Source organism: Solea solea, chromosome 8 (assembly GCF_958295425.1).
Source record: "Solea solea chromosome 8, fSolSol10.1, whole genome shotgun sequence".
NCBI lineage: Eukaryota > Metazoa > Chordata > Actinopteri > Pleuronectiformes > Soleidae > Solea > Solea solea.
The window spans coordinates 3,457,164-3,473,058 of NC_081141.1; the positions used below are offsets into that span (position 1 = coordinate 3,457,164).

Genomic DNA, 15,895 nt, shown 5'->3' on the forward strand with positions numbered 1-15,895 from the left:
CGCAGCAGGAACGGAGGAGCTTTTTTTTTTTTTTTTTTTTTTACCCGTGTTCTCCTGCGTCAGGTGTGTTTTTGTGAGTCATTCAGTGGATTAGTGTGGAGGTCTGGTGTAGTTGAGTTACTGGGACACAGATGAAGAGTGTGTTTTACTGATGTTTTACACAAAATGGAAACTTTGGAAACTTTGCTGTCTGACCCTTTTCCACCTATGGTCCCAGCTCACCTTTCCACTACCAAATAGCACCTACTCAGTGTAACTGAATCATTAGAATCAGTTCAGTTCAGCACACACCAGACTCCTCTGTTAAATACTGAGATTTTAGACATTTCCCTGGTAATTGTTTTGGAGATGAACCCACGTTTTTAGGATTGTGAAGTCTTTTTAACGGATCTACAGTTCGGCTTGACTCTTGTCGACGCATAGTGTCGCCTCAGCTCGCTTGGAACCTCGCCAGAGCAGGCACTAAAAGAAGTACCAGGTACTATGCTAGTGGAAACGCAACTTAACCGTGCCGTGCCATTTTTTTATTGGTACTAATTATGGAGGGAGTTGAGACACACACACTTAACTGGATTCAACTGCTAATGTAACCTGCACAGTCTTTACACAGCAGGTTCCCTCATTATTTCCCTCCATAATTGGCACTTAATTACGTCGCGTTCTTACGTCGGAAATTGTAGGGAAAAGAATTACAGACACTTTTCATGACACATTTTCACTCTAGATATGAAATGTCTAGAAATGTACATATATATATATCTATATATATCTAGATATATATATATATGATAGAGACTGACAAACAAGGTCTGAATGTTTTCTCCATGTGGTCTCACCCGTCACGTTCAGAAAGACGGATTATTCTTTGCAAAACTGTGAGCATTCATCGTGGGGACGACAGTCTGCATACCTGTGTTATCCTTCACTCACTCACTCTGACACCGTAGAGGAAATCACTGACCTTTTTCTTCTACAGATGCGAGGTCTGGGACATTATGGCTATTATGGAACGCGCACCTTTACCATTTGGCCCTGACCACAGTGGCCCCTCCCCCCCCCCACGTTATGTAGGAGGTGATTGAAGAGTTGTGCAATCAGGACTCCTGAGGTCCCAGGAGGCTCCGAGGCAGACGCAGAGGTGGAGAGGACGGCCAAACTGTCTGCTGATGATTCATTTTTTTTTTTACTGCTCAATCATCCTTCTCCCTCACAAGGTAATCACTCACATCCTGCAACACACACACACACACAGAGAGTCAAAAACATGAGGATACAAACATAGATGCAATAACACACACATCACATTCATATAACTTTACCAAGACAGCTGTGTGACGAGGGGGCTAATACAGGTGTGTGTGTGTGTGTGTTACCTCTTTTCTGGCATAAAAACTGACCTTGTCAAAACCCGTTGTCCTCATGGAGACCAGAAACCTGGTCCCAATGAGGCGCAGCCTCCTTTCTGAGGAACCTGAGTTTAACTGGTCACTGGTTATGGTTAAGGTTCAGTATAAAGCTTTGTTTGTGTGTGTGTGTGTGCGTGTACTTGTTTTTGTTACCTCGCTCTCGTGTAAACACTGACTTTTTCAGTGCCCGTCGAGCTCAAGTGGAGGGAAAACCTGGTCCTAATGAGGCACAACCTCATTCCCAAGGCTCTAGTTCAGGGGTGTCAAACATATGGCCCACCCGAGGGTCCAATCCGGCCGGTCGCATTATGATTACAATGCAATCGTAATGTGAAATACTATATTGGTCAGTCTCAGATACCTGTATGTTGTGTAAATGGTAAACTTAAGGGAAAACAAAGGGAAACATTTGGAGATCTTGTTATTTATGGGTTATTATGCTATTATTTTACTGGTCCCGCCCACAAACTGCGTCGTGTGTGACCCCCTGAACTAAGGTACTAGATATAAAATTAATGGAAGTCAGAAATGGGGGCATGTGTGTGTGAGTCGTAGGAGGACAGACAGACAGACAGACAGACAGACAGGGAGAGAGAAATGTGGTTTTTTTTGCAGTATGTGGTGCACATCTTTCGGTGTGTTGCGCGCGTGTCGCCGTGTGCACGTGCTGTCTGGAATAATCTGGAATAACTCTCCGTGTAAACAAACCACAGAGAGGCCGGTCTTGGCAGCGGGGCGGTTTTAAGCTGATCGGGACGTCACTGTGGTTTCCACACACACAGCGCTCCGCTTCACAGGCCCAGCTGTGGATCTTCGCCGTCTTGCAGATAGGTGACTATTCTCCACTTTGCTTTTCGCACGACACAAATAAACAGTGGCCACTTGTTCCGTGTACTCACAGGGTCTCACACACACACCGCTGCCCTGGTCCCTTTGGCCTGATGAGCATGTTTTGATTGATGACGGACGAGTCTGGCAGATCCAAATATGCCAGCCAGACCTCAGAGTTCAATCCGTAATGCACCTCACTTGACTGGGGCCCTGTTACATCTGGTTTTAATGTGCGGAGACTGTGCCAGGATAAAGAAGACAGTCCTCACCACCGAGCGTCTTCTCCTCCGTTCCTTTCTTTCTGATCTTTTGCTGCAGAGATAGATGTTAAATGGTTGATTTAATCATTCAAAAATATTGTAATGTTTGAAAATGCACTCGTTTGTTTGCGCTCCCTGATTTGCTCTTTGCGGGGCCTTAGGAAGCTGCCTGCTGATTGGCTGCTGAGTTTTGGAGCGACAGGAAGTCGTCACAGGATTGGAGTCGCGGTCCGTCTGGAACTCGTTCCCCAAGTTTTCCCCCCCCGTCGACATCTGACATAATAATTGTAAGTATCTAACGTTTATAATCATTTAGACACTTTCAATTATTATAGTAGCCAATCAGCAGGCAGCTTCCTAAGGCCCACCCACATACAAAAAACAAGTGTACTTTCAAACAATAAAATACAACATTTTTGAATGATTAAGTCGACATTTTATTTGCTTCTTAACAAATCTAATTTCATAAAATAGCTTTTAGCATTTCCTACAAATTTCGTCAGAAAACTCAAAAAGTAAAGGATTACGAAGTAGTAAAAAAAAAATCCAGCACAAGGGGAAAAAACAGGCAGAAAAAATAATAATAATCGGCCAATACTGGCCCAATACTCCTTCGTAAAGGATGAATTTTGGAAAACGAGATTGCTTTTATGATTTACAAAAATCTGTATTTCCAGTTCAAGCTCGTTTTTATTGAAACTGTTGAAGATGAAAAACAATATAAAACTTTACGGCGTGCTTATTGGAAACACGTTGAGCGTTAAGCAGAACGTGTTCCCACTTTAACCTGGTTTACATTTTCTTGCAGGCATTTTAATGGGCTGCATTGTTGTGTATAAATAAGCCCGAGCAGCAACAAAGATGTGGTTAGCAGATACAAAAATCACTGATCAGCCTGTGTGTGTGTGTGTGTGTGTGTGTGTGCTGTGGATCCTGCACACTCTGTGACCTCCTCTCCGAGATTTCCCCCCCGAGGCCTCGCAGCTGTTGGCGTCGCATGCCAGCAGCGCATCCACTCTCAGCTGTAATCAGTGATTCACCTGCTTCCCCCCCTGACATTCTCACTTCCTCACAGCTTTGTGTGAGCAGTCGGTCGGTAAACACCGGGCATGGCTGTCGTTTAATGTGTAATCTGCTCAGCGACGCAGGGTCTTTATCAGCACCTGACGTCTATGGATCTGTAGAAAGGTTTCATGGGGAAAAAAAAACCGACTCGATGACATAAGAACAGGAATACAATCCGTGCTTTGAGTCGTTGTGTCGATTTTTTTGTTACAGATTCACTAACACACACACACACACACAGAGAGAGAGAGAGTCAGCGGGGGAGCAAACACAGACACGTGAGAGAGTTGAGAAAGATGAAGAAAGGTCACGGCGAGGGGAGAGGACGCACAGATAAGAGCGGTTTATGTTTCTTGTCTCATTCATCTCCCTTCAGATGCATTCGTCTCTACGCTCGGCTGCTGACCTTTGCCCCCCCCGCTCTCCGTGCTCTTGAACACAAACAGGGTCTCCACTCTCGCGTCTTTGAAAAACAGCCCTGCCCTGTTTGCTCAGTGTGTTTGCTCAGGCCTGCGGGCCGCAGGATCCGAGCGCCGGGGGCGGCTCGGCGCACGGAGCCGAAGCAGAAGCCGCCGAATCGAGCTGGTGTCGGCGTGGCGGCGGTGACGCACAATATTTATTAACCTGTGGGTTTGTGGAGAGAGAACAAACAAGCAGAGACTTCCTCTTCCACCGTGGAACGACACAGTTGTGTCTCTGGCCGAGACACCAGATTGACAGCACCTCTGCTGCTCATGCCATCAGAGGAGGTTGTGTTTCCCATGGTGCTCTGTGTTTGCCCTCCTTACCCCTGCAGGGATATAATGACAAGCGTGGACCACCCAAGTCTGCTCAGACCTGAGTGTTATTGAAGGAATTCCCCCAGCTTCACTGTGTGTGTGTGTGTGTGTAAAACCATCCGCTTAAGTTCATGTTTGTGCGCTCGTGCTAAAGTGGCGGCGATGAGCCTTTATTTTCAGAGCTTGTCACAGAGATTTAATGTGTTTACAGTCACTGATAATAACGGATATTTTACTCACACAAAACAAACACTTATTCATATGTTGATGCCATATCCAGTCCAGGGAGTGTTGTAGCCTTAATAATGAGAATAATCATAATAATAATAATTATATGCTTTATTTATATAGAAATACATCAAGTTCATTTTTGACCTGTAAACGTGTCGTGGTTCAGGATATTTTAACAAGGGAGACGCTAACATTCACTCTCAGGCTTGAACAAGATAAGTTTGGGAGAACAACTTTAAGGCAAGATACTGGGTAATTTGATGAATCCCCCTAGTTTTTGACTCCATCTGGTTCAGTTTTTCCTTCTTTGTTTCAGCAAATTATCTTACTTAATCTATAATTACTACCATTTGTGTTGTTGGGTTTGCCATCACAGTTATTATAACCCTATGATAAGATATTGTTTGCAGGGAAAATTCAAATTATGAATGAGGACAGGTACATACGGAGCAGATAAATGTATTCATTTTACAGCTGTTATTGTCTATTTTATTTACTGCTGTATATTTTTACCTATTTTATTAGTACTTTTTCTAGTTATTAGTACCACTTCTTTTTTGAGGGGGGAGTGCAGCAGTTCCCGTAGACATGTTCAGGGTCGCTCTCTCGTGTCACGTGTGAAGTTTTGAGGCGATCGGTCAATGTACGGCGAAGTAATAGGGGCGCTTCCTGTTGCGTGCCGAATGGTCAAATTTGCCAAACTTCCGATGGTTGCCGTGGCCACGCCCTTTTGAATCCACAAAACCTTTTGATAACATGTTGCCGTTGAGTATAAAATGTCGCGTTTTTTACATCGGTACGATAAACACGCTCGGACGAGTTTGTTCGTTTACGAAGCGTTCAAATCGCCATGGTGGACGCCACATTCAAAATGGCCGACTTCCTGTTGAGTTGAGGCCGTGGACCCAATCGACTTTTTTGTTCGTCTTGGGCTATAACATCTTCCCACCAAGTTTGGGGAAATTTGGCGCAAGTTGCTCCATCCACGCTGCACCTTAGGGGGCGCTATAGAGGTTCGGTACCTATGCCAGTATCGCATTTTTGCCAGACCTGACCTCCATGCCAAGTTTCAGGAGTTTTTATGCACAGGAACCCCCTCAAAAATGACCGGAAAGCCACGGATCCTCGCACTCGTGCTAGGCACCGTCCTGGGCCCCTGCCAGTTGTGGCTCGGGCCAGTTTTGTAAACGGGGGCCCGTGTTTCTCAAAAAATGACACATTTATGACTCAGTAAGAAAGAGCCAGGGTTTGCGAGGTTAAAGACGGCGCGCCCACCGGCTCACATCAGAGTCTGATTTAAATGTGATTAAATCGTTGGTGATTGGTGAGCGCTCATTAAGTCGGCCTGCACCACTTCAAAACCGGAGGGGGACACAGAGACGCTGACAGCTCTAACATCGTTGGAATTATATCATGTTGATTCAAAATGATGTTTCGTTTTCAGTTTGTTTATATGCGTCTCATAAAAGACAAATAAGAGGGGATTAAAACATAATATCAACTTTATTCTTTAGCAGTAAAACTAAATGAGTCTAAATTCATTCAAGTCTTTCTCACCGGGTTGAACAATCGCCCTCTCTGTGGTGGATGTTCAGAGTCTTTCTCCGTGCAGGACTCTTCTGCTGTAACCTGGTGACGAACCACATCCTGACTTGGCTCGTCTCCAGGGAGACAAACTGCTGTCCATGTGTTTCCTTTATGCGGCGTCGCCTCCTTACATGTGTTTCCAACTGGGTGAGCGTCCCGTGTGAGACGCTGAATGAGACACTTGTGTGGGGGGGGAGCTTCGCTCTTGGTCCTGCGTACAAAAAAAACACACACACCCAACAATAAAAAGAACACAACTTTATTGACACTAAGATAAGGACAACATCTTATTCCTATTTGCTTCACAGACATAAAGACCCGCCCACAAAGAGGTTCTATTCTCAAAAAACATGGTTGTTCAAAGGTTACATTTTTCCAGCCCCACCCCACACCTGCACTGCAACTGTATACACACAAACGCTCCCTCTCTGGTCTGATAGTGTTGTTTGAAGAACGTAGCATGCAAATAATGTCACACTGATTCTCGGCAGAACAATTTAGATTTCAGATTAATACTTTAATCTTTAAACCGGAAGCAGCTGCAGATTAAATACGATTGAGATATTGCCAAAAATTAATTTTTCTTTTTCAAACAAATGTGTTTATTCATTTTTCAAATAGAATAACAACACAAAACATATTATACACCAACGTACACATAATAATAATTTGTTGTATATATAATAATGTATTTTATTTTAGTCTATTTTAGTCTAGTCTTATCCAGACCTGGAAATTACTCAAATTAAATTCCATACTTTTCAATAAATCAGTGAATCAGTGAATCAGTGACACTGACAGGGATTATTGTGTTCTACACACACACTCACACACACACACACACACACACACACAAGCCTCAGCTGTTGCTCAATGCAAGTGTAGGTAAATAGGATGTGTTTAGAAGCCTCAGGCGTCTCAACCTGCACACACACAACCACACAGAGAGTGGGTGTAGAGTATTTGCGGTGCCACACCAAAGTCTCTTGCCACAACTTGTCAGACGTGTTGAAATTGCTCCCTCTCACACACACACACACACACACATACAACATAATAACACTTTTATGTCATTGCATGTTTACATGTAGTATGTTATTTTTGTATTTATCCTTTTTCTGACACGGATTGACGATATCGCCGCCTGACCTGACGACATGACACGCTCTCGACCGCACTTGTTGGATGAAGATGTTTTTGTTTTTGTGCGAGTCCAGCATGTGTGGACAGGATTATTTTCTAAATGTGGCGAAGAAAAACACGGCTGACTTCTCTTTTATGTTGTATATTATTAAAGAGACCTGGTCGAAAACAAGGGCCTTTCTGCATGGAGTTTGCATGTTCTCCCCATGTGTGTGTGTGGGTTTTCTCTGTGGATGGATAGATTGATGGTCCTTTATTAGTCCCACAGCGGGGACATTTACAGTGTCCCGTCAGCAAAGACACATAAGATAAAGGTAATAAATAACAAAATGTGCATTTTCACATCTGTGAATACACAATATAGAATATACATTACATTATATATGTTTTATTGCAGTTAGTCTTGGTTAGTGTTGTAGTCTTGTCTCGGTCTCGGACAAAGCGGACTCGGGATTTTATTTCAAGACCGGTCAAGACCACACCTGTGCATTTTTGGACTAACTTGTTAATATCGTGACTGTGATTTTGCGTAAATCATGTTGCTTCGGGTACAACCAATAACATTTGACATTTTTGTCGCCGTTAACGGCTGTCACCCCTCCCGCCCCCTTTCACACGCCCCCCCCACAAAAGTGCATGTGAGTGACGGGAGAAGAGGCCGTGAGAAGATGTCAGCCAACTCTATAATATCTATAATAAAAATACTTTTTGTGCATAAATACCTCCAAAAGAAAACACAGCGCAACGTGGAAATTCTGCAAAGCGACGCTAACGGAGACGGCTGGGACCACGTCCAAGTTTTACTGCCTCGGTCTCGACCCCTCAAAGTCTTGGTCTTGTCTTAGTCTCGATACACTGTGGTCTTGGTCTCGACTTGGTCTCGGTTTAGGTGGTCTTGACTACAACACTAGTCTTGGTTGCCTTTAACCGTCACCGGTGTTTCCACTTCTAGTTCCACTCCCCCCACAGTGATTGTGGGCCACGCCCTCATTAGTCACCTGCTCCTCATCATCCCATCAGCTCGCAGCATAAAAGCTCCGCCCTCCATCCTCCTCCTGTCAGAGTGAGTGTGTGGGGGGCACTTACTGGCAGATGTTTCTCCAGCACGTTGTGACCATAGTAAGTTTTTTTGATTCTTCGGTGTCATAATCGACGATCAGATGACCTTTGCAGATCATGTTGCCTCTGTCATGTCGCTTCGCACTATTCAATATAAGAAAAGTCAGACTGTACCTAACTCAACAGGCTCCATGTGCTGTGAAACCACTACAGATGGTCCAGAACATGGTGGCGTGCCTGGTCTTCAATCAGCCCTAAAAGGGCACATGTCAACCCTCTGTTCATTGTTCACTCCAAAAGCTCCACTGGCGGCTAAGGGTAGCCAGTGGAGCTTTTGGAGTGTGTGGAGCTTCTAGACGACACACTGTGTTTTAATTCAACTTTTAGACGAAATCTGTGGTTTATCTGCGCGAGCTCGCTAGCTCGCTAGCTCACCGGTTGGCCACTCAGCTAACAGCTAAAACAGCCGATAGCTGAAACCCGGCGTCCGGGCTGTACAACAGAAACCCGGAGACCAGAGCCTCGGTGTCGGACACGGTAAACAACGAGCCGCTGGTGTGTTTTAAGTCCACTAGGAGCCAAAATCTGCGGCTAACAGCTGAGTGGCTAACGGCTAGTGCCGCTGAAAACAACTAGCGACAGCAAACAGGCATTCCGTCACCAACTCAACTTGTATTTTGTAGTAACGAAGATGGTTAAGGGAAATGTATCGGAGTAAAAGTACACATGTTATTTAGGAACAGTAAAATATGAGAATATGAGAAAACTACACATTTATTGACGGGTTGATTAGTTGTAATATACAATTTTAGCCTTGATGGTACGAGGTCATAGCTGGGATTTAAAAAAAAAAAAAAAAAAACAGAATTCAGTCCCCATTGTTTTGGTAAATACTGAACTTTATATGTATTCAAATGTATTGAGTTTGACAGTATTGGAACCAAATTAATTAACGTAACGTAAAATTCACAGAGAATATGAGGACGTGATTATTTATTTGTACGTGTAATAAACCTGACTGTGACTGTGAGTGCAGCTTGTGTGGTTTGACTCACTGGGCGAAACAACCTGTTTGTTATCTCTGATTTGATCTGTTTGTGTTACCAGACAGACAGAGAAAAGACACTGTGAGTCACTGACAAGTGAATGCTTTACGGGCTTTCATACAATTGTGTTATTTTTTTCTGCCCTAAAATATTCTGGAGATATTATTGAACCAGGTTGAAAAACGATCCTCTGGTGTCCTGTCTAGACAAACTGCTGCAGTGTGGTTTCCTCGGAATGATCCTGCAGGGAGATACTTGGTTCAGCTGAGCCGAGGTCAGGTCGTCACCTCTGTCCCGCAGGAGCATGTCGACCTGCACTGGCCTGTGGTCAGTTCATCAGGAGCCGCTGTCTCACCTCAGCCTCTGCAGGAAAAGGAATGACCACAGTGAGAAAACTGCACATTCACGGGTCATTTCCATTCGCAACGGTGATATTTTCACATTGACTGTGACCATTAGCGTCAGGAAGGGAAGAAAGAAAAAAAAAAAAAGGTTTGCGCATATGTAAGCTATAAAGAGCCTTGAATGTTGTGGCAAGTGCAACTCTGCCGTTAAGCCGGGGGCCCTATTTAAGTTGGAGAGGAGGGATTTGGAACGATGTGTTCCTATTTGCTGCCCTGAGTCGCGAGCCAACTGCTCCATTTTCCCCCAATCCACTTTCACAGGCAGCTTTTATCCCTCACAAAGCCCAAATACCACAGAGAAAATGGGACGGGGCGGAGTTCAACTGACGGCTCAAGTTTTATGTTCAGTGGATTTAGAAATGACTTTTTAAATGCTGCTCTGCTGTGAGAACTCTGTTCGTGAATTTACGGTTCCACGTTTGGCACGGCGTGTTCATTTCTCACCTTTGATTATAAAAAGTTGAAGTGATTTATGGCTGCAGTGGGAGTCTGGGTCGTTTTGTCATGTGGGCGCTCTCATTATGGTTATTTTATCTCTAATCTGCGTCATCACAAACCGTATTTATCGTGTTGTTAGCGGCGCTGGTCTGACGGTGAAATATTGCGCTCCGGGCTGCACGTCTGACTGACACGTTCATGGCACTGGAGGGTCTGAGATGAAAGCTTTTTGTTGTCAGCACATTTCCCTGCTTCACTCGTGTGTGACCAAGAAAAGGGATTGTCTTTCATTCGTAAAAACGAGCGTTCCATGACGACAGAAAAAGATAAAAAAGACACGACTTACATCCTAAAAAAAAGATGCAAAAAATGTTTTATTTTATTGTCAGATGGAGAGTTAATGTCATGGAATTAGACTTTTTAAGAAGCAAATAAAATATCGATTTAATCCCTCAAAAAATATTGTATGTTGTATTGTCGTGGTTTTTTGTTTGTGGGCGGGCCTTAGGTAGCTGCCTTCTGATTGGCTACCAACTCGTTCCCCGTCGACATCCGACAAAGTAATTGTATATATCGAACATTTATAATCTGACAAGCGTTAGATATTTGCTATTATTCTCAAGACATTATACTTCTTAAAAAGTGTTGTTTGAAAATATTGACACCATAATATGACGTCACCTTGGTGTTACAGTGAATCCACAGTAAATGATCATTTCAACTGCAACGACTGTGTATGAACTCTGACGTGATTCTTCAGTCTGTTCAGACAACAGTAAAGCAGGACTGCCCCACCCACCCCTGCGCAGCTGCTGTATACACACAAACAACTCCCTCCGTCAGGTCTGATAGTTTTGCTGAACAGAGCCCATTTTCTGTTCTACACGACCAAAAACAGGCACAAAGGTCGCCAAACGTTACATTATTAGATCATATCATCAAATATCATCTGTTTAATATGTACAAAACTGTAATAGTGTGATGTAAAACAGGCAAATAAAAGGGCATAACGACTAATCTGTCACTATTTTCACTCACTGAGGTGGTTTTTTGTGTTCTGACAGAAAAACGATGAGTGGAGGGATTTTTAAAGACACACTCTCGCTGGATGTGCTCGCTCAGCACCAGGAGGCCATAAACATGATGAAGATTTACTACTGATGCTGCTGCTGAAGGATATATTTAAAGGTAACACTCGCTCACTGCCAACCGTTTTGTCCTCAGGGCACCGCTGAGTGAGGCGATGGCTGTGTGCTGAACAGTTTATCTGACGGGAGCTGACGGTGTGATAAGTGATAAGGGCGATAGCAGAGAGATCATGCTGTTCATAATGACTGACCTCTGGAATATTTACCACACAGAGCCAGATTTCTATTATTTCCTTCAACTTTATTATTTCATTCTTTAAAAAAAAACAAAAAAAATAGCTCTGTTTGGTCTGAAAACAGGCTCTGTCAAGCAAAACTATCAGACCTGACTGGTGGAGTGTGTGGGTATTAATCCCGTCTCACCTTAGAGTCCACCCAATAGCAAATAAAACCGTCAGTCTAAAATAAAAACGTGATTATTATGTGAACAATTTCAACTCATATGGTTAGTTGTTGTTGTTTTCAGTCTTTGTGCAAAGCTAAGCTAAAGTCTGTCACACATGGGAGGATAAAGGACCAGATTTCAGTCCTGATCTGGTCTGATTTCAGACTGAAGTGTGAGGGGTTATCAGATGTGGATTTAACGTCATCGAACACATCAGAGTCTTCCCGATTTTAAATTGTAAGTATGTGATATTCACGACTGAACAGGTGACCGGTAAACATATCTACGTCCTTTCTTTTAGGTTAAATCACGCGAGTTTCTGTGGAATCTCCTCCCGGTGGTCCTGTGTCTTGATAGGATCGTCCGTGCTTTCTCAGGATTAAAACATTGGACTTTTTATTATTTTTTTACAAAGTTCACTGTGTCTGTCGTCTCCCACGTTTTTTAAAATAAAATGAAGTTGGGGCGGGATTAGGCTAAGCTAATAAACTGTGAATCTCCTCGTCTAACCTGTGTCAAAAAAGCAGATGTTTCCAAAAAATGAGGAACTTGAAATGTTGTACTTCTCCTTTAAAGCTATTGTTTGCAGCCAGTCACGTATCTTATATTCGTTTTTATCGTGAGGCAACTTGTCGACTTCACTGCACTAAAAGGAAAAACACACCTACTGTTGAATAAGCCCATATTCATTTTTGTATTTTCATTTGGCAGCATGTAATGCAAGTTATCTTCAAGTGTTTGGATTAGTGCACCCTAATACACATTTAATTGTGCGTGTGTGTGTACGCAGACATGCTGGCACAGGCAGAGAGGGAGTGTAGCTGTGACTGAGCAGGTCTAATGTTTTTCTGCCTGAGTCACAGACCATGTGAGCTGCTGGTTTATGGAGGCACCGATGCAGACGCTGCCTCGCACCATGAGCACGACACCTGTGCCATCCAGGTCGTCCGCTTGTTGCTGTTCTGACGCAAACACGCCAAATAAATCGTGCTTGTTAATCCCTTGAGGCAAAGTAAGAAGGTTTATAGGGAGCGAGAAGGATTTAATGGCTGCACAGGTGATGCCTGCGTTTCCATTGATTCGTTTATCGATTCCCTGAGTCATATGTCGAGCTTAATGGGCCTCGCAGCACTCTCAGGGCCAAATATTTCCTCTACATGTGCAAACGTCTGCTGATAGCATGTGGCTCCATTTACTGTAGACACATAAAACAACAAGCAGGAAGCATTAAAACCATGTGAGACTGTGACACCTCGCTGCTCTGCAAGGGACTCGCTCCTCAATTCAGCCTGTATATACACACACACACACTTGTTTTTATATCTTAGTGAGGACACACCATAGGCATAATGCATTCTCTAGTCCCTTACCCTAACCTTAACCATCACAACTAAGTGCCTAACCTTAACCTTTAACCTTACCCTGACCTAAACCCAATTCTAACCCTAATCCTAAAACCAGGTCTTAACCCTGAAAAAGCCTTTTAAAGTTGTAGGGCCCAGACAAAATGTCCTCAGAGAGATAGGTTTCCATGACTTCACAGGACATTGCATTGACTCACATACTTTTCCTGGAGACTAACTCTAACCGTAACCATAATTAATACTGGCCTAATCTTAATCCCGACCCTAATCTTAACCTATAACCCTGACCGCATTTTAACTTTAAAACACATGTCTTCAACTTAAAATGTAGTAATTTACGTTATGGGGACAATTTCTGTCCACATAGGTAAGACGAGCCCCCCAACAGATTCAGGTCCCCACAACATGAGGAATACCAGGTACACACACACACATACACACTTTATGGGCTTTAACACTTACACACTTGCAAGTTTGCTTAATATTAAGAAAATTCACCGGCACATCTTAGACATGATTTTAACTTGATTTAAACCATGACTAAAAAAAAATGTCCCCTGTTCAACGTGGAGTCCCCTGTTTGTGAGTGTGTAACGACACCGAAGTCGTCGGTCGTCGGTGTATATTTCAAAGTGAATGTCCTGCGTTCAGCTGTGATTAAGCAGAACCGCCCCTTTTTTTAAATGTGCTGATTTGATAAGTCCCACTTCTCAGAGGAGAGGGGAACACAGACGCTTGTTTTAACTACTGTGTGACCCCCCCGGCGCTGGCAGAGGATCCCATTTATTTTGTGACACCCAATAACGTAGACGACGCTTAATGACCCCCCCCCCCCCTCCATGGTAAACAGTCATAAAGAGCACATGATTTAGTTGCACAAACACAAATAGCTGACTATTCATAGCACTAATGAGCGCTGCCAGTGAACCCGGCAGACCCTGATATGCACGGTCGCCTCTCACTGAGCTACGGCAGCTGGACGAGAGGCTGAAGGTGTGAAGGCGTTCTCATAAAAACGCTCCTTTTCCTCGTGTTTTCTGTTTTTTTTTTTTTCATTCTTTCATTCAGCCTTTTTTCCCCTTTTCTCCCTCTGCCCTGTAACCTGTATAACCCCCTCTGCTCCAAACAAGCCGCTGCTCTGTTCTCTGCACACTCATAACACAGGCATTTCATCATGACAAAGAGCTTTTCCAGCAGCGCACACACACACACATATATATATATCCTACGTTATTTATGCCTGTGTTTGTTTGTACGTATCGTGATCTGTCCCCACGTAACCTCCCCATGTGGACCACACTCTAAATTATTAAGGCGTTAGGTCAAAAGCTATTTAATGATTAAGACATTAACTGAGCATTACCTCCCACAAAACCACAGTGGAGGAGTGTGTAATTCAATGTAGTGATTGATTGGTCTGTTTATTTTTTCATTTGGCCTGACAGGAATTTAAGACTTCAACTTTTCAAATTCTTTGCAGATGGCCAGCCGACCGTTTGAAGCCCCACTGTAATTAACCTTTGGAGGAGAATAACAAACCCGTACAGGGGCACTGTGACCAGGCTCCGCTGCTTTGATGTGGTCCCTGTGTTTGCTCGGCTCTGCGCTGAATTGGAGGTGAACTCTGCTGACATGTCTGGGGTTGCTGAGGGGCACGTCACGCCCAGGGGGCCTGCGTCCACACAGCACCACCACCACCAGCAGCAGCAGCAGCAGCAGCATGGAAAGATCTGTTATCAGCCCTCTGAGACGCTGGCTACATTTGCTGCCAGGAGTTTGGCCACCAGCCATCGTCTCAGTAGCACAAATCATGCAGTCGTCCCTCCCTGAAGCTTCAGCATTCAGATGACCAAAAAAAACACCAAAAACAATCAGCACTAAAATTAAAGTGATGATTGCACAATTTTTTTGCACAATTTTTTTCACAATTCTCTACACTACGCTATCTGCAATTGTATTCAGGGGAATTAACCCTTTAACACAAAGCGTAGCGCAGATTTTTGCGATCAAAATCCGAAATCCGATCGTTTCTGAAAGTTGAGAAGTTGCACGTCAAAACCAACGTCTGTCTATTACGGTAATTTCCCTCGCGCTGTTGCAGGAAGCCGGCGAATTAGCAACTATGTCGCCAGAGAGGAGAAAATGCCGATACATTGAGACAAAGACTCAAACAAATGTTATTTTAAGTACGTTTTATACCGTTTCAATTTCAAATAGTAAAACATTTTTGGTTTTTTTCATTTTAAATTGTTAATACGCTATTTGAACATGCAGTAGATTGTAAATAACCGCCAGATATTGAACGTTATTCTGGAAAAATGGGCAAAAGCACTTAACTCACAGGACATTCTCTGGTCCATTTATGGTTAAAATAAGCAAAAAATCCAGGTGTTAAAGGGTTAAAAAGCAAATGTCTTCTGTCTCTTTAGGTCCACACTTGGACCATTTACCTCTTTTACTGTGCATGCAGAATCTATTAAGAGAAATTAGTACAAATATAATAGTCTGCCTAATTTGAATTAAAACAAAACACTGATACAGCACAATATTATCTTCTTATAAAGTCGATCACTGCTTATGAATCATCAGCGGATTCATGTTGCGACATAAGAGGGGGCTGAATACAAGCCCCATGTTTACTCATACACTTTTAGCTCTGTTGTGACCTCCACCATCTCCACGGGGGAAACGTTTGATTCTGTCACTGCTATAAAAAGACTCCAAACATGTTTACTACATAGTTAGCTAT

General features: G+C 43.5%; 1 long non-coding RNA gene across 1 annotated transcript; it reads left to right on the plus strand.

The window, feature by feature from the left end:
- The first annotated feature begins 1,130 nt into the window (after positions 1-1,130).
- LOC131464302 (uncharacterized) lies at positions 1,131-15,146 on the plus strand. The gene is made up of 5 exons (XR_009241156.1): positions 1,131-1,214; positions 2,120-2,237; positions 2,659-2,784; positions 11,314-11,437; positions 14,627-15,146. It is a non-coding gene; the product is annotated as an uncharacterized LOC131464302 (long non-coding RNA).
- Positions 15,147-15,895: the final 749 nt, after the last annotated feature.